Source organism: Podarcis melisellensis, assembly GCF_964234715.1.
Source record: "Podarcis melisellensis genome assembly, chromosome: 9".
NCBI lineage: Eukaryota > Metazoa > Chordata > Lepidosauria > Squamata > Lacertidae > Podarcis > Podarcis melisellensis.
The window spans coordinates 55920429-55944747 of record NC_138541.1 but is presented as its reverse complement, the minus strand read 5'-3'; the positions used below and the strand labels follow the sequence as shown (position 1 = coordinate 55944747).

Below are 24319 nucleotides of genomic sequence, written 5' to 3'. Positions count from 1 at the left end.
CTTCAGCTGCTAAGTCTTGCTTGGTTTTCAGTTGCTTTTATAGGTTTCTGGGTAGTCAATTCTAGAGAGTGCGTGAATGTATAAAATGAGTACCTATCTCTCTACAGGTTTTATTTTTTAAAAAATTAAAACCCCTCCTGTTTTTATTTGTGGGTTTTTTTTTTAGTGTAAATGGTAAATTTGCCTGCACGGAAGCAATACCCATCAAAACCAAAAACTAAAAACAATAAACCGCACAGATATGCCATGGTTACAAAATACAAATTTAACATCCTCTTGCCTTCTTACCCATATCACACAGAGAATTAAAAAACAAATCAATGATTATAGAGCTACACAAAACAATGAGCAGTGCAGGTACTGAAATTTTGATAATTCTTTTTAATAAAACAGACAATTTGGATCTATTGCAAAATCAAAATATCTCTAATGATCTGCACTATCATTTTCCAGTTCTTTACCACCTTCCCAAACTCTTGCTGCATATGGAATATAACTCCTTCATCTGTATCCAGTGCTCTGTGCATGCAGTTCCACTGGTGCAGGGGGACTTCCTTTTCCTGTTCTCCTCCCTGTGTGCCCCCTAAATCTGCTCCAGGGGTTCCCCCAGCCTTTTGGAGCTGATTTTGAGGATACATGGAGGGGGCGGGGCACTGAAGAGGACAGGACAGGAAGAGAAAGCTCTGTTGCGTGCGCAGAAATCTCTCATGCCAGTGGAGCATTGCATATGGCTCCCTGGGTTTGCATGTCTAGAACTTTCCATCTCCTTCCCCATAAACCTTTAACTTTTCCCAACCAGTTACTTGCCTTGAGTGACCATCTTAAAACAATTCCCCTTAAAGTTCATTGCTACCAAAAACCAGAAAGTTCCATAGATCTTATTTGTTCCATTTAAAATAAAAATAAAAATGTACGCCATTTCTTCATGCCTTTGAGCATTCTGGAATCTCATGTATAATTCTGAGTAATAATTTCATTCCACCAGATAGCACCAACTTCTCAAAACCCACTTCTGCATTTGATTTTATCTGGCTCTACTGAAAATAAGATTGGCTCACTTACATTTTTTCACACACTTTAACAACTGTTCCTGAGCCGATATTGGTATTTATCTATTTCCCTTCTGTTGCCACACTTTAACATTACATAAATGTCCATCTAATTTTGGGCTCCCCTAGATGATCCATTTATTGAGCATTCATCCTGATTTGCTTGCACAAAGCTTAAATGGAGGTTAGATTATATCAGTTCATTATTGAGCATTCGTTCTGATGAATTGTATGCCAATGAGTTTATACATTTATACGTCTTCCCTTTAATAACCACCCCATACTTTCCCATGCATTTCTTTGTCATTTTCCTATTTGCAGACAGCCAATGTTTCCTTTCAAAAATGGATTTGTTGCATTAGGGCAACAAAACATTTTTAATCCACTCTAACTGCACAAACCTAAATCTCCCAGCATGCCTATGAATTCCTTCAACAAAACTCTGACAACACACAGAGACCCCTAGATTTTATGTGTTTATATCTAACAGATGCTATCCAACCTCAGCAGAGTTGTGCAAAATCTACTTTCTCCATTAGGGGGAAGCCTTGCTTTGCATTTGGTGAGCGGTTTTCATTTCTCCCCAAAGCACTTTCAAGCTGTATTTTTTCCCCTCATGAAACTCTGCACTCCTATAAATCCTGCTCCTAAAACCCCTGTTTCAAAGGGGGCTAGATCATGCCTGCTTTTGACTTGAATGCGAGCTGTTGACAGAAAGAAGACAAGCATCTGTTGATCAACAAGAACTGCTTAGTCCCTTTTCTTCTGGCTCCTTTGAGTACTTACGTGTGCATTAATAATAATAATAAAAAGCGCGGAACGCTGCACTCTCCCCACAAAAATGTCAGCCTGCTCCGAAGGCTTAACCAGCTGTCTCCTTTCAGCTCCGCTCACATTGTGACACAGTTAATTCAGTGAAGTGCTCTGTGTAGGTCTCCACTCCCTTCCACAGGTCTCCTCTTTATACTAGTTGTCTTGAAAAGGAATACGGAAGGAAGCAACAATTTGGGGTTAGATACTTACAGTCAGGGCTGGATTCATCTGCCTCTTGTTCCACCTATAGTACCGACAGCGTTGATGGATTTTGAATAGTGCCAGTTCAAACAGTAAAATAACCCTCATGCGATACCTTATTCAGTTCCAAGCATAGGGTCCCAAGGGAGCAGTGCATTGCTTATGTCACTGATCAGTGCCGTGACTCTACCCTTCCTCTCTTTTTAGAGCTGTTAGGCTCATGAAAATTGCAGCAGGAATGTCTCCATGGAGAGCTGATTCGCACAACACGCCTATCTACACACAAACTCTATACTCAGGGACATTGGAAGCTGTTTTAGAATCACAGAAGCTGCAAAGTTGGAAGGGACCACAAGGGTCATCAAATGCAACAATCTTTTGCCCAACATGGGGTTTGAACCCATAACCCTGTGCTGGGCCCGGGGGTAACCCAAGTAGCACAGTCCAGGTCCGGTCCCGAATCCAGGGATTCCACGAGGAGTCAGTCTGGCAGGGCCAAGGCAGGACACATGGCGGAAAACCAGGCAAGGTCAGGTCACAGGCAGGTTCTGGCAAACAGCAATGTTGCTCCCGCAACCTGGGGCAGGGTCTGACAGCCTTTTATCTTTGTTGGGGTAACGGCCAGTCCTGATCCCCTGATGACTCACCTCCCTGTCTCGCCTGAAGGTGAGCACTCCTCCTGCGAGTACTCAGGTCTCTCCTCCTCTCAGACCTTAGTCTCTGCAACTTGGGAGACGTCGGTGAGTTACTAGACCCAGAGGCCGCCTCAGCCTCACCTGACCCAACCTGTAGTGGAGCAGCTGTAAGTGATGGCCCAGCTGAAGGCAACGAGGTAATCCCCGCATCTGGAGCCAGGGCCAGGCTCAGGCCCCTGACTCAGCCCAGCTGGTGTTTGTTGCAGGGGAACCTATGAAGACTGGGGCTCTTCAGAATCAGGCCCCAGACTTGGTTCAGATGCCACCTGAGGCAAAGGATCCAGTGCAGACTGAGACTCCTTTGGTTCTGAGTCCGAGCCCGAGTCCCAGGCCGTCGCAGACCCTGAGATTCAGTGTCTCATGCACTACCGACTGAGCTATCTTGATTTGTATTGAGTCAGATCGTTGCTTCATGTAGCTTAGTGGCTCTCCAGAGTTTCAGGCAAGGGACATTTCCAGATGTCAGGGATCATCATCATTATTAATTTATGTTTATTATGGAACCCCAGACCTCCTGCGTGCAAGGCAGGTGTCCCACATTGAGCTGTAGTTTTCCTCCAGAGCTGATTGGCCCAGACTTTACTGAGGCCGAGTAAAAATGTCAGTACCTGAATCAACATCTCTATCCAGACATAGATAATTTGGAAAGTAGATTTATTATGGGAAATAGGCAAAAATCTGTTGTTATAGCTGTGGGGAATCGCGATAAGGCCAAGAACAACCACTGGGGCTAAGTTTGAAGCAGGAAGTCAAGGACGCCTCCAGAACTAATCGCTGAACAATGGTTTCCATGGCAGTCACACAATGACCTCATAGAAGGAGAAGGTGTTCAAGTAACTCAGGCTGGGATGCTGATAGCAGCTGGCAGGTGCTATTGTGCCTTATAGCTTAAAAAAACCCAGCCAAGAACTCATGGATAATTTGTGGGACCAGTGAATAATTTAAGGGACATTGCAGAACAGGTTGGATCTGGTTTTGTTCCAGCCAGAAGATGATGGTCAACCTCAAGCAGACCAGCAAAATAAGGTTAGAAGAGTTGAAGTAAACCATCTCGTTGCCCCTGGCTGAAGACCATAGTAGGAAAAAGCACAGGGCATACTTGAATGGGGTCATTTCAGTTTGTGGCTCAAGTGAGACTATACATAGCATGTGCGCATAGAACTATAGGCATGACTCAGCCTATCAACTTTTTTTTTTTTAAAGTCCCATTGATTTCCGTTGCAGAGTTAAGGATGTGCTTAAATTCTACTAAGGGATGTGGGTGGCGATGTGGCCTAAACCACCAAGCCTCTTGGGCTTGCCAATCAAAAGGTCAGCGGTTCGTATCCGCACGATGAGGTGAGCTCCTGTTGCTCTGTCCCAGCTTCTGCCAACCTAGCAGTTTGAAAGCATACCAGTGCAAGTAGATAAATAGGTACCGCTGTGACAGGAAGGTAAACGGCATTTCTGTGCGCTCTGGCACTTGTCATGGTGTTCTGTTGCGCCAGAAGCGGTGAGATGAGCGCCGCAACCCCATAGTCGCCTTTGACTGGACTTAAGCGTCCAGGGTCCTTTACCTTTTACTTTTAAATTCTGCTTTAAATCAGTGGCACGTAAAATGATTAGTAAGGGCCAATTTACTACTGAGTAACAGTGTGATGAGAGCATGGGTTCAGGCACGCCTGCAGAATCCGTCACACAGCGCAAACTGTACACTGAAATTGCAATTCAATTCAGAATTTGTCACAGTGGTGTGCAACCAGTTTTGGGAGGTTGGGAGAAGGGATGCCGAAATCTGTTCTTTTTGGTTTCTCTTGATTTTTCATTCCCTATATCTTCAATTAGCTACATTTCTACATCAGTTTGCAATAATAAAAATTAAAAAGTCATTGGGGAAAATTGCCAGGATTTTAGTGAGCATTTATTCTAATGTACACATATTTAATGCGATTTTGCCAATATACATATTTTTGAAGTCCTTAATGTAATGCACCTTTGTATGTTATTTTCATTAAAATGTGAATTCATATATGCAATGTATGTGGGCAGTCATATGTCATGGGACACTCTTTCCAGGTGTCTCTTGAAGAGCTTTTCTTATGCTGAACAATGGTTTCCATGGCAGTCACACAATGACCTCATAGAAGGAGAAGGTGTTCAAGTAACTCAGGCTGGGATGCTGATAGCAGCTGGCAGGTGCTATTGTGCCTTATAGCTTAAAAAAACCCAGCCAAGAACTCATGGATAATTTGTGGGACCAGTGAATAATTTAAGGGACATTGCAGAACAGGTTGGATCTGGTTTTGTTCCAGCCAGAAGATGATGGTCAACCTCAAGCAGACCAGCAAAATAAGGTTAGAAGAGTTGAAGTAAACCATCTCGTTGCCCCTGGCTGAAGACCATAGTAGGAAAAAGCACAGGGCATACTTGAATGGGGTCATTTCAGTTTGTGGCTCAAGTGAGACTATACATAGCATGTGCGCATAGAACTATAGGCATGACTCAGCCTATCAACTTTTTTTTTTTTAAAGTCCCATTGATTTCCGTTGCAGAGTTAAGGATGTGCTTAAATTCTACTAAGGGATGTGGGTGGCGATGTGGCCTAAACCACCAAGCCTCTTGGGCTTGCCAATCAAAAGGTCAGCGGTTCGTATCCGCACGATGAGGTGAGCTCCTGTTGCTCTGTCCCAGCTTCTGCCAACCTAGCAGTTTGAAAGCATACCAGTGCAAGTAGATAAATAGGTACCGCTGTGACAGGAAGGTAAACGGCATTTCTGTGCGCTCTGGCACTTGTCATGGTGTTCTGTTGCGCCAGAAGCGGTGAGATGAGCGCCGCAACCCCATAGTCGCCTTTGACTGGACTTAAGCGTCCAGGGTCCTTTACCTTTTACTTTTAAATTCTGCTTTAAATCAGTGGCACGTAAAATGATTAGTAAGGGCCAATTTACTACTGAGTAACAGTGTGATGAGAGCATGGGTTCAGGCACGCCTGCAGAATCCGTCACACAGCGCAAACTGTACACTGAAATTGCAATTCAATTCAGAATTTGTCACAGTGGTGTGCAACCAGTTTTGGGAGGTTGGGAGAAGGGATGCCGAAATCTGTTCTTTTTGGTTTCTCTTGATTTTTCATTCCCTATATCTTCAATTAGCTACATTTCTACATCAGTTTGCAATAATAAAAATTAAAAAGTCATTGGGGAAAATTGCCAGGATTTTAGTGAGCATTTATTCTAATGTACACATATTTAATGCGATTTTGCCAATATACATATTTTTGAAGTCCTTAATGTAATGCACCTTTGTATGTTATTTTCATTAAAATGTGAATTCATATATGCAATGTATGTGGGCAGTCATATGTCATGGGACACTCTTTCCAGGTGTCTCTTGAAGAGCTTTTCTTATGCCAAGAGACCTATGCAGTTACATACAATCTTCTTGAATAGCTAATCCTTCTAATGATTGAACTATACTGCTTTTAATGGTTTTTAATTCTTTTTATTGCTGTATACTGCCCTGATATTTTAAGAGAGGGTGGTATGTAAATACTTTATTTACCTATGAAATGCACGCTTCCCCCTAATATACACAATTTTGTACACATTATTTCTTGGGAGAAATGCATAGGGAAATTTGGAGAAGTCCAGATTTTGAAGGAAAGCTGCATTTCCTGGGATTAGTTAGGTTCACACTGAAATGCCTACTTTACCTAATTCTCTCCCTCCCCTCCCTGTTAGGGAGTGGTAAATACTGTATCAGCTATGTTTTGTGCTGGGTTCTAATGGAAGAAATCACTCCACGTCTTGCTATGTTCTCCTTAAATTTATACTCTTTATATATGTGTGTGAGCAGGGAAACCCTACATGATTATTATTAATTTCTTGTAATGGTAAATTGCGTTCCCTTTCCATTTGATTAGTTGCTTTCCCGTCAACCATTCTGTTAAGTAGGTTAGGCTGAGAGAGACTGAGTTGCCCAGGGCTGCTTGGCTTAAAGATCCCAAAGGAATCAAAACAGGATTTCCCCAAACCTACGTAAGCACAATATTTGAGCCACCATACCACATCCAGAGTTAAGTTCTCAGTCTTTCCTTGAAATTATTGGCATTTGAACGCCAAACTTATTTTGGATCATGGCCTCAGCCTAGTAGGGCTGGATCTGGCATTTCTATAAAAATAATGATAAAAAGTAGGTACTACTTTACAGCATCCCCTTGGAGTTTAACCTGAGCTGTGCAATTTTCACGTCGGGAGTATCTGCATGTGATAAGCAGTATTCATCACAAACTCATTCAAGGGCAAAATGTTGTCATTTATAGCAATTCACTTTAGCTGAAGCTCAGAGAGCTGCAGGGAATTGCAGAAGAATTCTGTTCCAGGAATTTGACAGAGTACCATGGGATAACCACAGAGATCAACAGTGATTTGAGGATGAGTCAGACGAGAGTGCCGAAAGGCTTCACAAATGTTTATTATTATTATTGTTGTTGCAAAATAATCTCTTAGGTCAGCTCAAATTCTAAGCCAGAAATAATTCCAACTTTGCAAGAGAGTTCATGGCAGATGGAAGCAGTTCGGGAGGAGGATGTAGAATGTGTTGGCTGCTTCCTCTAATTTAAATGTCATAAAATAGGATATTTAGCCTATCCAGGGCTGGCCTAAGACACCTTCTTCCTGAGGCAAAGGACAAGTTGGTGCCGTGCTCCTATTCCACATTCAGAAGCTGACCAGGTAGGCAGGTTTTACTTCAACTCTGGTGACAAGATAGCATCTGAAGGCAGCAGGTAGTTTATAGGTTCCAGGACAGACTACATGGCATATGAAACTCTGTCCTCCAAGAGGCAAATGGCTGGAATCTACTGCCTCTGGCCACTGTCAGTTGCTGCCTGGGGCAATTTCCTCACTTTACTTTAATGGTAGGACTGGATCCTGGCCTTTACACAAAGTAGATGTGAAAAGAAAACTTACCGCAGTAGCTGCAGCCCCATAAACAATTCCGTTTTTCTAGTGATGGCCATGACAGTTCAGGTGAAGCCCTAAGCATGGGACGTGACCTCCATGGAAAGGAGCGATGTAAAGAAAAGTACAATCAGAGTGGAGGATATGGTGACATTGCTTGGATCACATCCAGTACAATAAACTGTCTGAAAGCCTGTGTGCACCTGACACAAGTTATGAAATATACTCTGTGACAGGTGCCTAGAGCAATCTTTGCTGAAGCTCGGGTGAGTTAATACTCACGTGCCATATCTTTGATGGTGTCTGAGGAGATCTATGGTTCTAGTCCAGCTGCTGCTGATTTTTTTTTTTTTAGTTGTTTAGTAGTGTTACTGAACTGATTTTACTAGCTATGGGCTTCCAATTGCACCTTTCTTCATTCTATCAGCCTACCTCTCGGCTCCCCTGCCAGCTAGCAGGAAGTTGAATTCTAAGGAACTCTGAATCCTATGTGTCAGATGGCAGTGGTGGTTGCTCGTGAGTAACCAGTCAGGGCTCTGACCTGTCTTTTACAGGTTTTTATTTTGGTGCAAAACTATTTACAGTGCAGTACCACAAGTTCATGTCTGCTAGCAGAATCCGGGAGTGGTCGTTTCTGGGTCCTTCCCCAACATAATAGCTTAGTCACCCCCAGCCTTTTCCTTCCTTCTTTGCGTTTTACACCTCTGTGCAGGGTGGGCAATGGAAGAGGCGTGCTTCCCTCCTGGCCGGCTTGAGCAAGAGCGGTGCTGAGGCTCCCAGCAGCATCCTCTGATCCCTTCCCTTCTTCCCCACTGGAGGTGTGGCTTTCCCCACCACAGGAAGAGGAACTGCTTCACAAGATTTTCAGAGGTTCCCTGTAACCCAACTGCCCCTCAGCCAGCATGGTGTAGTGGTTAAGGGCTGTGGACTCGTAATCTGGTGAACCGGGTTCGATTCCCTGCTCCTCCACATGCAGCTGCTAGGTGACCTTGGGCTAGTCACACTTCTCTGAAGTCTCTCAGCCCCACTCACCTCACAGAGTGTTTGTTGTGGGGGAGGAAGGGAAAGGAGATTGTGAGCTGCTTTGAGACTCCTTAGGGTAGTGATAAAGTGGGATATCAAATTCAAACTCTTCTTCCCTGTTCCGATGGCAGTCCCCTGGCACTATGCAATGCTTGCAGTTGTAAGACAGATCTTAGCTTAGTAAGACCATGCAAATGTGAGAGCTCCAAGAGAGGAGCTCACAGCTGCTTTGCTGCTCTCAAATAATTTTCACTGCCACCCTGTGCTAAGCCAAGGCAAGGTTTCGCTTAGCTTAGGCCTGATATTGTCCATTGGTATTATTTTGGCCATCCCTACACAGTGTGGTTTCTTAAGCTAGATAAAAGGATGGTTTTGCTCAAAAATGGGAGTTATGGAGAAGATTGATTTTGCAAAGTAGGGAACAGGCAAAATGAAAATAATTAGACTAAATAAATATAAAGACAAAAGAATTTTGCCTGAATAAATGTCCTACTAGCCTTGAACACTCCTGACATACAAAATTTTGTGGTAGGTATGATAGTTATAAGGATGCGGGTGGCGCTGTGGGTTAAACCACAGAGCCTAGGACTTGCTGATCAGAAGGTTGGCAGTTCAAATCCCCGTGATGGGGTGAGCTCCCATTGCTCGGTCCCTGCTCCTGCCAACCTAGCAGTTCCAAAGCACATCAAAGTGCAAGTAGATCAACAGGTACCGCTCCGGCAGGCGTTTCCATGCGCTGCTCTGGTTCGCCAGAAGCAGCTTAGTCATGCTGGCCACATGACCCGGAAGCTGGACGCCGGCTCCCTTGGCCAATAAAGCGAGATGAGCGCCGCAACCCCAGAGTCGGTCACGACTGGACCAAATGGTCAGGGGTCCCTTTACCTTTACCTTTATGATAGTTATAACTTCCTCCAAAACCTTGTGTTTTTCTTGCTAGTGATCAGGTATGTTTATAGTTATGATAATGTAAGCAGCTCTTTGATGGGACATGGGTGAGCGCCGCAACCCCAGAGTCGGCCATGACTGGACCTAATGGTCAGGGGTCCCTTTACCTTTAAGCAGCTCTTTAATTCTAAGGTATTACTTGTTTTACTATGACTGTATTTTGATGGGAGATTTTGAAAGTTATGGGCTGTAAATCAGGGATGGGGAACTTTTGGCCCTCTAGATGTTGTGGGACTCCATCATTCACAGAGCAGCATGCCCAGTGTAGGGTTGCCATATGCCTGGAATTTCCTGGACATAGCTGGTATTTGGCAGTTGTAAACACAGAAGTGTAGGAAGGGGGGATGCGAGGGGTGCGGACCGCCTCAGGTGTCATCACTGAGGGGGGTGACATGCGGCATGCCACCTGCCCATGACCCCCAAGCCTACCCTGAGCCGTTGGGGGAAGAGGGGGAGCTGCAATGCTTTGCCTTCATTTTGACAGCTTGGGGGAGGCTTGGGAGTCACGGGTGGGTGGCGTGTCCTGGGGGTGACATTCAGCGTGCCAGCCACCCATGACTCCCAAGCCTACCCCGAGTCATCAATGTGGGGGGGCGGGTGACAAAAAAATTTCTGCACTGGGTACCATCTGACCTTGCTACGCCTCTGCGTAAACAGTGTCTAGGCAGAAATCACTGAAATGTCCTGGCAAATCTTGATGTATGGCAACAGCTCAAAACCTTTAATTCTGTTTTTGAGATTTTGCAAAAAATAACTTTTGTGTCTGAACTTTCACAACATCTAGAGGGCCACACATTCTACATTCCTGCTGTAAATGGTAGACATCTCTTTATATACATTAAGTGTTACTTATTATCATGATCAAACCATGTACTGATGTGTGGCATTGTGACAAAGTCTTCCCTGTCCTTTTAGAAGTCTAAAATATAACAAAATAACACAAAAAGTTGCAACGAGCGCAACTCGCATTGCAGCCAAATGGTATCGATTGTACTTAAAGTACTCGGTGTCAGAGCTCCTGTTGGACAAACTGTACCTATAATTCAGATGACAAATAATATAATAACACTGTAGGCAAAACAAATTATAATGGGAAGAATATATAAAAAGTTAATTTAAAGTCACTCATAATTCCAGTAATGATTTCACCCACAGTGTTAACTTGCAGAATGAATGGCCAATTGAAGTTAATGGCCTCCAGCTCTCTTGCACTTGCTCATTAATCTTTTGCAAGTCAGTGGGCTTTGGGTGACTCAATATATGGGCACAGTTTGGTTCAATACTCACTGTTCCTTTGGGCTAGCAGGGTGACAGAAGCTGGGCAAGACTATGGCATGCCTTATCAGCGCTCCATAAATAATGCATGTTGGTGCAAGGGAGCCATGAAAGGTAAATAAAGTTAAAGTTTGTCTGCTTTGGATAATTAAAGATCTCGGATACTTTGCAAATGGAGTGGGATTATTGGACTGTGCCCCCAGGAGCATGCTAATGTACTCTAGATGCCATTGCATTTGTCAGGCATCTTTAGCTGAACCTATTAAGTGATTCTTCTGCTAGTGTTTCCCAGAGTTTCGTAGGTGTTCCTCCACCTGATTCTCATTCTTGTAGCACTGACCTTTGAGCCAGAAGCTTTTGGAACGTTCTGTACTTGCAGGTGATTGACTGAAGAACATTGGGGTAGATGAGGATGGTCGGTGTGTGTGTGTGTGTGTGTGTGTGTGTACAGTGGTACCTCAGGTTACATATGCTTCAGGTTACATATGCTTCAGGTTACAGACTCCCCTAACCCAGAAATAGTGCTTCAGGTTAAGAACTTTGCTTCAGGATGAGAACAGAAATTGTGCTCCGGCGGTGCTGTGGCAGTGGGAGGCCCCATTAGCTAAAGTGGTGCTTCAGGTTAAGAACAGTTTCAGGTTAAGTATGGACCTCCGGAATGAATTAAGTACTTAACCTGAGGTACCACTGTGTATATATATACACACACACATATGCACACACACACACAAACTTTTTAAAATTCATTTTTCTTTTTCATTCATTACATACACCTCAAATTCTTAACATTTACTATATATTCCTCCCTTCCTCCCCTCCAAGGCTTTCCCCAACTTCCGCTTCTGGTTTGCTTCTATTTTCACCCACTTTGCTCTCTCAACAGAAACAGTTATTAATAACATAACTTCAAGCCTAAAGACATAAAAATAACTGTAAACACACCATCATATTTCACTATCTTCCAAACATTTTCTAATGCTAATAATGTGAATGTTTGTGGTTCGAGGACCCGACCCCCGCAATGTGGAAAGAATACACATGGACACATGATATAAGGTTAATGGGCAAGGAAAGGCCACAACTTTATTGATTACAGCAGTGAAAAGGTATTGGCTTAGGCATTTGAACAAGTGGGTTTATTCACCAGTAGGTGGAGCCAGTTGATGCCGATCCAACTATAGGCTCACCCCTAATGTCACCGAGGGTCGTGCCATGGCCTCCCGCCAAGCAGGCATCGGACAGAATACACGACCGCCAGATTCCTTTAACGGAATACCCCTAAAAATTGAAGGCATAGGCGATGGCCACACCTAGCTCTTCGACACAGCACAACACATTATTCCAATGCCTAACCTACCCACCAATACCACAAAAAGTTGTGCCGATTGCTACGAGGTAGGCGAAAAAACCAAAAAGGCCTAATGCCAAATGGAAAAACTCCTACCAGGCCCCCTAGACAACCAGGGCGACCAACCTAAGGTCCATAGCAAGGCCAGTGACCTAAGCCCTAACTAAAAGGGAGTGGAGGGTGGGTGACTCGTGGTGAGAGGACGAAGAATGAGGCCGGGCGAAGGCTGCCGCCGCGGCAAAAGGCTGCTGAACACGCCCCCCCCAGGCACCTGGTTGGATGCCTGCTAAGGGGCGTGGGCGCCAGCCAGGTGAGGTGATGGCAGGGGGCTAACGCCCCCTGCTAGGGGCGGAGCTCGGGCTCCCGCCCACAACCACTCCCCTCTCTTGCAGGGAGGAGAGTCTTTATTTAAATCCTGCCATCAAATCTATTGACTTTCTTTGTTTCTGCAAATATAATATGAATGGTTCCCAATCTTTTTCAAAGTCTCTCTTGCCTTTTTTCTCTTAGTCTATCTGTCATTTTTGCCAGTTCTACATAGTTCATCAACTTCTCTTGCCATTGTTCTTTAGTTGGTATTTCTCCAGTATATAAATGGTATTTTTCCAGTATATAAATTTCTCCTGTATAAACGGCTGGAGGTTACCTGGCAGCTCCTCCCAGGACTGATTCAAAGTTGTCTTTTTTTCCTTTTTCTGCTACCCTGGACTAGTGACTTTCAGACTTTTGACCCTCAAGGAATACTTTCCACCTAAGCTTGTCCACCATGGAAATATTGTGTGTCTGCCATTGTCAGAGAATTTTGGGGTTCTCTTGCTCTCTCTGTTTATATGGGTTGCTGGCCTCACTGGCGCCAGTGCAAATTTCAAAGGTTGTCTAGAACAAGTCCAACAACACACTTTGCTGGAAATGGATGGCAATGGCAGACAAGTCATTCTCGGAAAATGTATAGTTGTTGTTGATAGAACTGATCAGGGAAGTTACAAAACACCAACACCACCACAAAAAACTAATGCACACATTTCCAGCTTTTCTAAACTCTGGAGCTGATTGCCTGGCTTCAAATAGGCTGCCTCATCCCAGGTACATAAAGATTCACTGGTGATTTCCCTTCTCTTTGGTGCCTGTCTTTTGAAGAGATCGCTTCAAGCAAAGAGCCCTCATTAACTCTGCAGTATGTACGGAAAGTTCTGCTGAAAGGGCTAACATTCCTTACAGATCTAAAGTAATTTTTACCACTACAGAAGCTCTAAAGGAGAGGAGAAAAATAATAATAATAAAGCTCTTTCATTTTTAGATCTACTCATGAGCAACGAGTGCCTCCAGAAAGTTGGTGTGTGTGTGTTTTAACAATTTACACCCACCGTGTCAAGCCAGTCCTATCACATTTTTCTTCTGGCTCCAGGATGGGAGAACCTATTTCAGTTAGAGGGCTGTCTGGGATAAGCTTTTTTGAGGTGGTGGGTTCACATGCTGGTAGCAGGTGGTGCCAGAGGCAAAACTGATGTAGATGGCTCCAGCAGCAGCAAGAATACTCATCGCAAAGCACTGGAAAACACAAGATTTACCAACCCTGGAAGAATGGCAGATGCAAGTAATAGACTATATGGAACTGGCAGAAATGACCGGCAGAATCCGAGATTAAGGAGAAGAGCAGGTGGAAGAGGATTGGAAGAAGTTTAAAGTTTACCTACAAAAACATTGTAAAATTTATGAATGCTAAGGGCATTGTAAATGAAATGAAGGGGTTCTAGTGATTAAGATAAATAAGAGTATAAAGGGAAGGATAAAGGATGAATTTGAATAATATGTTAATTGCTGAATTAATTTTTAAAGTGGAATACATGAAAGGAAGGCGGGTGGAAGTAAGGAAAATAAGATCTGGAAGGGTATTAACTTGAAACAGTTTTTTTAATGCTGAATTTTCTTTTTCATGTTTTTTAAATTTTTTTCCTGTCTTTTTGTTTGTATTTTTGACGTGTGTGTTTGTTGGTTTTGTGATTTTAGTTAATTTAATTGTTGTTAACTTTTGTAAAATCTAATAAAATATCATTTAAAAAAAACTGATGTAGATGTTGCCTTTGTACACTAGGGGGTAATCCTATGGCAAGATCTGCAGGGGTGAGCTGCTTAGGATGCAGTGGATCTCTGCTCCATCCCCAGCTTGGCTCAACTAAAGATTCCCTGGTGTAACGTGCTCATTCCAGCCTGTGCAAATCCCCCCCCCAAGTGAGTGTTCTTGTTGGAGCGTTGTGGGTATCAAAGAGTTAACACTCTGTGCTAAGTGGAAATGCTGACTCAGTGATGAGTGAGCATCACGAGACATAGGGAGTTGCCTGATTGGTCTATAGCCAGTTAGTATAAAGAGGTATGGTTCACTTCCCCTACACTGGCTTCTCCTCTGTATGCAAATCCCAGTTGTGGATGCTGATTCCTAGATGTAAGAAGACTGCTTTATGATGATGCAAGGCTGCAACTGGAATAAAGTCCTGCTTAAAATACAGTCGACTCCTCAGTGCTTCATGTGGGGCTTCCACGCATTGCAACAGTTCTGAGGGCAGGACCAGAGAGCGGGACACAGGCTGGATCCTCAGCCCATTCAGGTTGGTCGCATGATCCAGCAACCTGGCCAGAAGAAGGAGAAAAACAAGCATTTCAAAGACCTGTTTGGACCTGATGTAACTTCATGCCAGCTTAATTTTCCAATGGCTTACTTTATGTCAGCCTCATATGTATAGGATTGCTTTCTAGGCTAGTTTCTATGAGTAAGAGTTATTATCAGAGTTCAAGGACATGGTCTGGTTGGACAAAAACACTCAGTTCTTGCTCTTATATTATTTTAAGACCTCCTGTACCATTCATGTCTGATTTCAATAAGCTTGAGATGAAACCCTTAGTAGCGCTACAATAGTGTTTCACCAAACCTTCAAATTCTGAAAGTGGACATGTTGCAGCTTATCAAATATCAAAGTCCACAATAGCGATGACACTTGTATATCTTCTAGTAACCATTAAGGTTTATCCTCCAGTATGAGAACATTATCTACATAAAAACAATATATATAATACATCCCCTTAGCCCTCTACCCTCTTAGGAAGCCAAGACTGGTATAAGAGGGCTTTGAATGATGCCTTGGAAGTGACCTTACAGTGACAGAAGTGGTGAATGAGGATTCTGTGATACGATAGTTGCAAGCGTGAAAAGCATAGCCATGTGATTCTACCGTCATCAGCACCAGATGAGAAACTAAACATTAGTTAGAAGTTAGAAGTTAGACTGCAAGTAGGGGGTGGTGATGGTGACGATCATTTCCTTGGGGTCCTACAAAGAGTGAAAAGCTTTTATATGAGCCTAAGAACAAGCTTTCCTCCCTAAGTTTTAATGAGATGGTTTTCTTTTAAGAGCAGACTCTGCTGCTTGCATTTAAATGTGAGACCTGCTACTGCATTAGCCTGGAAAATTGATTGGTAGCATTGAGATGAAAAACTCCCTAAAAATCTAATACCATGCAAGAGGGCTTGATTAGTTTGTGCACGACCATCTACAACAAACACAGAAGATACGATCATAAATTATGAATGCACCAAATCCAGCCAACAGCTCTACAATTACACATAATAATCTCATTTTTGTGCAAGCCACTATGTTTTAAAAATGAATCTCTTATTCCCTTCACTCCCCACCACTAAATTTTGCAGGAGCAGTGTGTGGATTCAGTTTGTTTGCCCAACGGAAATTCCATTTAGGGCTGAGGCTTGATGGATGTGGAAGGATCAATAGACAAACAGGACCACGTAAATCAGCAAAAGCAACAGAGAGTCTTGTGGCACCTTAAAAACTGACAAATTTATTACAGCCTAAGCTTTTGTGGACTCAGGCCCACTTCATCCAATGCTCAAAGTGACGGCATCGTTGGCAGGTGTATAAAGGATACAGTTGTAAGGTTGGAGTGATAAAAAACCCTTTGTCTTGATTCAGCCCACTAGTGATAATCTTGATCGATTATTATACATCTGTTTCATGTTATAATTGTTCTTTGTAGTTCCTTTCTTCCAGTATGGGCACCTTAAAGTCAGTTTCAGAGTATCTTATTATATAACTGCATTGTATTAGGGGAAGTTGCTTGTGAAAATAGACAAAATTTCATAGAAAAAAAATGTGTGCATAAGGTGAAATGAAACCTGAAGATTTGTACAAATTTTCATTCAGACGTATTTTTTTAAAAACAAAAAGAACTTGATGTGGAAATGGAGAGAACTGTACTCAGGAGTGGAAAAATGAGAAACTGGGAGAAGCCGAAAGAGTTTCATTTGTCCATCCCTACTTGATGAATCTTTGGTGTGATCCACTGAGAGAGTTCTGTGGCATTACACAGCTTAGGTTTGGCTTGTTATATGCCTCTGACCTGCGATGTAGTTTGTGAGCAACTTGTTTCTCTATGGATTAAAGATACTATTTATTCAAGACAGAGAAGGTGACCAGGCTTTAAAAACCCTTTAACATTAGCAGAATGGTAGATTAAGGTGATGCTGATGAGTATTATTTATGGCCATTCAGAGGGTTCATAAATCTTGATGTACCTGGCACTTGCTATAAAAATTGGCATACATGTAAACAGACACGGCTTATTTGCCTGCCACAAAGTCCTGAGCAAAGATGTCAGAAACTCTACAGATGCTGGTGCATTGCTATTTATATATAGCTCCCTTTTCTATCTGAAAGCACCCAACACAGAATACAATATAAAACAGTGCCAGTAGATGACAGTACAAATAAAGAAATAAATCCCAAAATAAAAGTGTATAAGGTAAAGGGACCCCTGACCATTAGGTCCAGTCGTGACCAACTCTGGGGTTGTGGCGCTCATCTCGCTTTATTGGCTGAGGGAGCTGGCGTACAGCTTCCGGGTCATGTGGCCAGCATGACTAAGCTGCTTCTGGCGAACCAGAGCAGTGCACGGAAATGCCGTTTACCTTCCCACCGGAGTGGTACCTATTTATCTACTTGCACTTTGACGTGCTTTCAAACTGCTAGGTTGGCAGGAGCAGGGACTGAGCAACGGGAGCTCACCCCATCGCGGGGATTCGAACCGCCGACCTTCTGATCAGCAAGTCCTAGGCTCTGTGATTTAACCCACAGCGCCACCCGCGTCCCTTAAAAGTGTATAACTCTGAATAAATATTATTGAAGGACCTCAGATCACAGCATCATCTCTCCCAAACTGAAAATCAGTGTCTATAAGCACAAAATGTGTGACTTTGAAAATATTCCTCCTTTGGATCAAGTGTAGCGGCTTCTGTACATGAAGGATCATAACACAGAAACAATGTGAATAGTGTGGTCTTTTCTCTGACCCCTAGACTCTCCCAGACCAGCTCTGGTCTTTAAAAGCTTTTCTTTGCAACAATGAATGATAGACACTCACTCCTGTCAGACTCTCCTCAGGTTTTTCTAGGGAGTGTCAGGAAACCAGTGGGTGCCCCAGATATAATATTCTTTGGACTATCGTTCAGAGGTGAGAACTGAGCACGGTGCTTGATTCTGTTTCTCATATCTACAAAGAGGGTGACATTTCCATGTCTAACACGGGCAAGAGCATGACAGAAATGTTGATACCAATCAAGCATTTGTCTGTATGCAGCTATTATGCCGGATTGTATGGTTATAGGACATCTGTTAGTGTGCACTGTCATAAAAGAGGCTGAATGATCAATATACAATTTTCACAGAGGGCCTCTTTATAATTCTATGTAATTAGGGGGCAGATGCATCTTCTTTAAATGCTGACAGCAGTTTGCCATTTTTATATTATTCTGTGAAACATAAATAAATGGCAGACTTTAATTCAAGGATTGGGGAATCTAGTAATAATTAATAATTATAATACTAATAATTTGGGGGCAGGGCAGGAGGGGCATATGTAGGGAAGCCTCATAGACAAGTCATAATCCTAATGAATGTAATTGGCGTATTCCTTTGCATAGCATCATTGGTAAACAAATAGGAGTCAATGGCAGAGAATGGTGATGCATTGTGCAGGGGGTAAGACTGAATACTAAAGCAGAGCTCTGATGTAGCTTCAACAGTGAACCTTAGACTGAGCCCTATATTTGAGCAGCAGTTCAGTTGTCACCTTATTCTCCTGTGCGAATAAACTGAGCTTTCTCAGTTTCTGTCCCACCTCCTTCCATGCTATGTGAGACATTTTGTACTGTCTCAGTCTGATGCTCAAATAAATGGAAAGAGAGGACTGGAGGCAGTTGTTTTGCAACATTCATGGGGGGACCCAATTTTCCTTTGGTGGCAGCTGAAGGATGGGACTGCTGGGCCAAACACCACATATCCATAGACACTGAACTCTCAGAAAGGGTCAGAGGCTCGACTAATGTTTAAAATGGATTTGTGGAATGTCAGCTAGGCTGGTAATTCCCTGGAAGATGAATTGCGACTACTCGGTACTGTCTCAGCATGCAATACTAGCATAGTTCTTTAATTCAAAAAAATAGTATTTTGGAATATTGCTGGCCTTTGTAATAACTAGATTGGCCTTAGCTGTAGAAAAATCTACTTCCAGTTTGACTTAAGTTATCTGGTAAAGAATGTGATCGGGCAAAGAAGAGATGGAGGTACCTTTTTTACTGTAGGCTCTAATTCCTTTTGGAAGGGAAAAACAATAACGAATGCGCTCTCTCTCTCTCTCTCTCTCTCTCTCTCTCTCTCTCTCTCTCTCTCTCTCTCTCTCTCAGCTCTAAGGCTTAATTCATAGAAATAGTTGATGAAGTGTGTATTCCTTAACTGTGCCTCTTGAGAATGCAAGCGGACGGCTGCATGGCTGAACACTCCTTTGTAAAACAGAAAAACCCACAATCCGTGCATATAGACAACTAGATGTAACAGGGAAGAAATATATCCTAGCTTTCTTCCTGTTGTGCTGATTTGCGTATTGTAATGGTTATATGGGGTTGCTTGTGCGTAAGTTGCCGCCACTCCTGGCTAGGTTGCCTGGTTAAACCTTTTCCTGGCTGGACAGCCCTTCACTTCGTGGCTGTTTCAGTCACTAGCAGAATCCGTCAGTGGGCGTTTCTTGAACTTCTTCCAGCAAAGAAGTTCTTTGACGCCAAGTCTCCTCCTACTCTCCCTGCGCGGAAGTCTTCTGCGCAGGGTGGGTGTGGGTAGTGGAGGACCCGTGCTCTCCCCGCTGGTCTCCGGCGAGGAGTCCTGGAGCCCCCTCGCCGCTTCCCCCATCTGCCCCCCTTTATCCCTGGTGTTACGCTGATTTCCTTCCCCAGCCGATGAGCCCCCTCTCTCCCTGCTGGACCCTTCTCCAGCATCGCTTGGGAGCCTTGCCTCCACCTCTGGCTCCGATGTCAGGTCCCTGACACATATGAATGGATTTCCCCCACTGAGAAGCACCCAATGATATGGCACCCACCTCAATATCTGCTGCCTTAGTCCATTAAGAGTATTATCTGCTGTTTGTGTGAATTAGCTTTTCAATTTCGGTTTCTCTCAGTTTCTCATTTCCCCTGACTTAGGTTCAGCTCTCCACATTTCCACATTGTTCCTTTTTAAAGTCCTTGTGAATATCCACCAGGATTTTAGTGCGAATTTCTCCGAATTGTGTGCAGTTTTGCTCATGCATGCGGAATTGGTGTAATAGGATTCCAGACAGAAACAAGACAAAGCTCTGGCAGCATTTTGGATTAGCTGCAACCACTGGGACACCAAGGGTAGCCCCACAAAGAGTTCATTGCCGTATTCTAATCTTGAAGTTACAATGGCATGGATCACTTTGGCAAGGGTATCTCAGTCTAGGAACAAAATCTCAAGTGGAAGGCTGAGAGAGAGAGACTTGCCTGAGATGTTGGGAGGCTGCTGTTAAACTTTACATTACTGATAGGATGGACTAATCCCCAAATCAATAATAGAAAAGGGAAAGGAATAGGAATAGTACCACTCCATTCTGCCTTGGTCAGACCACACCTGGAATACTGTGTCCAATTCTCAGCACCGCAATTTAAGAAGGATGTTGTCAAGCTGGAATGTGTGCAGAGGAGGGCAACCAAGATGACCAAGGGTCTGGAAACTCAGCCTTATGAGGAGTGCTTGAAGGAGCTGGGTGTGATTAGCCTGGAAAAGAGGACACTGAGAGGAGATATTACAGCCATCTTCAAATATCTTAAGGGCTGTCCACATGGAAGAGGGAGCATGCTTGTTTTCTCCTGCCCTGGAGGGTAGGACTCGAATCAATGGCTTCAAGTTACAAGAAAGGAGATTCTGACTAAACATTCGGAAAAACTTTCTGACAGTGAGAGCTGTTTGACAGTGGAATAGACTCCCTCAGGAGGTTGTGGACTTTCCTTCCTTGGAGGTTTTTAAGCAGAGGTTGGATGGCCATCTGTCACGGACGCTTTAGCTGGGATTCCTGCATTACAGGGGGTTGGACTAGATGACCCTTGGGTCCCTTCTGACTCTATGATTACATCACCATATTTTTCTACACATCTTTGGCTATTCTTCTTGACCAAGCCGGCCAGCTGAGCTTTTTCTCACACCTTCTCTAGACTGCTGCATTTGGTAAGAGGGGTTTGGATGTGCCAAGAAGCATATGTCATGAGCTGTGCATCTAGCGCTCTCTTGTGAACCATAACAGAGAACACACCAGAATCTATAATGGCAGCTATGAGGTTGTGGGAGAGGTGTTTATCTTGGTTGGTGCATCTACTGAAAAACTCTCTGAGCAAGCAAGTTTGCCTGTAGACTTGTGTATTTGCTGCTGGTGGTGGAAAAGAAATCACACATTTCCCCCTCACTGCTCTGCTTATGTGTTAACTCATGTCCCATAATCTCCTTTAAAAGTTACAATGCCTCCAGTATTTCTACAACAAAATAATCTAGTGATACATTGGCTGCATGTACCATTCCAACGAAGAATGCTTTATCTGCCTCTCTATTGGAGCCAGGCTGATTCTTGTTATAGATAGTGCATTATTTTACACATTTTATGTATTTTCCTGGCTGCAAAGTTACCTTGGTTGCTGCATTTCCCACATGCTAACAAGCACTGTGAAAATCAAACATTCCTTCCAACACTTCATGCCTTATCCAGCCTCCTATGTTTTCTTCTTCTAACACTTTTTGCCTTCTGGCGTGTTTCATTTTGGGACGTTTCCCCCCCCCCCCGAATACTTTCTCTCTGGTATTCCTGAAATTCTGTCCATGGCCACCGGTTTATTTTGTTTTCTTTTTGGCAGTTTGTTACTCCAGAAGCTTCTGAAAATTTCCCCCCTCTCCAAGGTGAGCTCAGGATATTTCAACCATATTTTCTTAAGCACAGCATCCCTGATACCAACCAACTACAATTTGGCCTCTAATTATATACTCTTGTCAGCTCTCTATAATTGTAAGTCTGACTCAGCTCCTTGAGGTGAGTCACAAACTCCAACTTTCAACTTTCTCCTATGAAAGTTATACCTTTCAGAAGTCTTATTTCTTTCTGGAATGCAGGATTATAAACTTTTTTGCTTTCGTTTTTCGGTGGAATCACTGCGCTGCAGCCCCCTCTCCCCAGTTCCTGAAAGCTGCAGATTGTTAGATAAAGTGAAGGCCTCCCGTTCTGCAATATTAGAAAACTAGATACCCATGGCTGGTCCACCAATGAGGCAAGGTGAGGCAACCACATCAGGTGGCAGGATCAACAGAGACAGCAGGTGTGGCCTCCGAGGAATGAACCACCCATTGCTGCTGTAGTGTGCTCCTTAGGGGTTAGATCTGCCTCTTTGGTGGTATGGGATGCGGGTGGCACTGTGGTCTAAACCACTGAGCCTCTTGGGCTTACCAATCCTAAGGTTGGTGGTTCAAATCCCCGTGACGGGGTGAGCTCCTGTTGCTCTGTCCCAGCTCCTGCCAACCTAGCAGCTCGAAAGCAAACCAGTGCAAGTAGATAAATAGGTACCACTGTGGTGGGTAGGTACCGTAAATAGTGTTTTCATGCATTCTGGTTTCTGTCACAGTGTTCCATTGTGCCAGAAGTGGTGTAGTCATGCTGGCCACATGACCCGGAAAGCTGTCTGTGGACAAACGCCGGCTCCCTTGGCCTGAAAGCAAGATGAGCGCCGTTACTGCATAGTTGCCTTTGACTGGACTTAAGCATCCAGGGGTCCTTTACCTTTACCTTTTTACCTTTGCCCTCATTGGTGGTCCCCCGTGGCCACTTCAACAGTGGCATCTTGGTGAACAGGAGGCGCTGCCAGTCTCCTCCCACCCTTGTTCCCAACATAGATCTTTATGCCTCACTCCTTTACTGGTGTGCATGTGTGGCATTTTGTGGTTCGCCTTGGGTGCCAAAATGTATTGGGCCGGCCGTGTGGATATCTTTTGTGAGACTTATGTCCCTGCACTTCTTCCAGTCAGCATCTGGAGTATGAAGAGTTGTATAAATTGCTTGCACAGCTGTACTACTACGGAATTAACTGCAGAGCATTCCGCATGAACTCTAAGGGGCTCCATTTCTTCAAATCAGCTCTCTTGTCAGCTGAGTACTGGTTATCATGCTTTGAAATATAGTGTGCAATAGATCCCCAAAGGGGAGGGGGAATGTATTCAGTTAAAAGGGTTTGTGTGTGCGTGTTAGAGCGACTAACGTGCATCTGAAAACAAGCTGACACCAACCGCCCCTCCATATTAACAAATTCCCAGTTCCCCCGGGGAATTCCAAGTAGATTCATCATTGTCAGGCTGGATGTAAGATGTTTTGGCACCTGAGGCAGAAAATCCAAGGGGTACCTCTTTACGAAGGAGAATAAATAACTGTGACAATTTTCTGCTTCTTTTGAGCTGTCAAACAAAGGAATATATATAGATCTCAACTGTGTGTGTTTGTGTAGGGCCAGAAATCAAGGGCCAAGGGCCCACATTGCCCACTGAGAGAGCCCCCTTAATAAGTTGGAGTGAAGAAATAGGCCCACAGAGGGAGGAAAGGCATAAGGTGTAAAGAAAGAAAGAAAAGTGAATTCCGTGTTAGGAGTTACTAGGAAAGGGACTGAAAACAAAACTGCCAGTATGTTTCATGTGTGGGGCTCCTTTGGAGTAAGAGGAGGCTCCTTTGAGATGAATGGCTCAATATAAATTTAGCACAAAAAAGGGATAAATTTCTGGTTGTCCCAACTCAAAAGGGATATTCAGTTGGGAAAGGTTCAAGGGGTAGGGGCAACTCTCCTCTGGGGAGAAGTTACATTTGGGGCTTTAGAAGAAAGATGACTGAGGAGGAACATTCAAGAAGCTGCTGCAAAATATTTTAAGTGATTGAGCCTTTTTTAGAATCAAGAGTGAGAGCAGGCGTCAAAGAAAGCTCTTTACATCTGAACAAAATGTTGACGAGCTGCTGCTTCACTGAGAACTGTCATTATAATTTATTTATTTATTTGGAGTAATAATTATTAGAAAGATATACCAAAACTGGATCAGCACATTGCACAAAAAGGAGAAACAAAACAAAACACCTTCCGCAGATGAAAAGGGGCTCTCATTTTCATCACACTGAGCAGCCGTGCTGTGAAGAATCTTTAAACAATAATAAAATGGAACTGGAATTGTTTGAGGCTGCTAAAAATGGAGCCACAGTGAGAGAAAGTCTGAAAAAGATATTGAACGCAGAGAATATAGAATGTGTCAAATCCCTCACTTAGGAGGCATAAAGACATTTAATATTAAAATACATGTATCACAGTATTGATCTATTATAGACGTTTGTGCCTTTAAATAAAGATTAAAAGGCTTTGTTGGCATAGTTTAAAAGTTCTCTTTTTACGACATCCCCTCCTCTCTGTGCCAGTGGAAATTCCTTAAAAAAAAAAAAAGGTCCCATGCCAAAAACTGGCTGCTTGAGGTAGCCAGCACACTCTGCCTCATGGTACTGCTTTGATTCACTTGAAACACTCTTAAAGCGTTATTTGAATTGAAACAATTTCACAGAAAACAGGGTGGTTTTAGACCCACTGGTCCTCTTCCATCCTTCTCCTGGAATACAT

At 43.5% G+C, this 24319-nt stretch overlaps 1 long non-coding RNA gene across 5 annotated transcripts in view; it reads left to right on the top strand.

Annotated features, from left to right (window-relative positions):
- The first annotated feature begins 4897 nt into the window (after window positions 1-4897).
- LOC309377417 overlaps window positions 4898-24319 on the top strand; it is a 204505-nt gene continuing 185083 nt past the window's right edge. For 4 of the 5 annotated variants that reach the window (XR_014171538.1, XR_014171539.1, XR_014171540.1 and 1 more), the window contains exon 1: window positions 4898-5091. This is a non-coding gene — a long non-coding RNA (uncharacterized lncRNA). Of the gene's footprint in view, window positions 5092-5159; window positions 5196-24319 lie in introns of those variants that run through there. The other variant, XR_014171541.1, reaches the window with a different exon arrangement.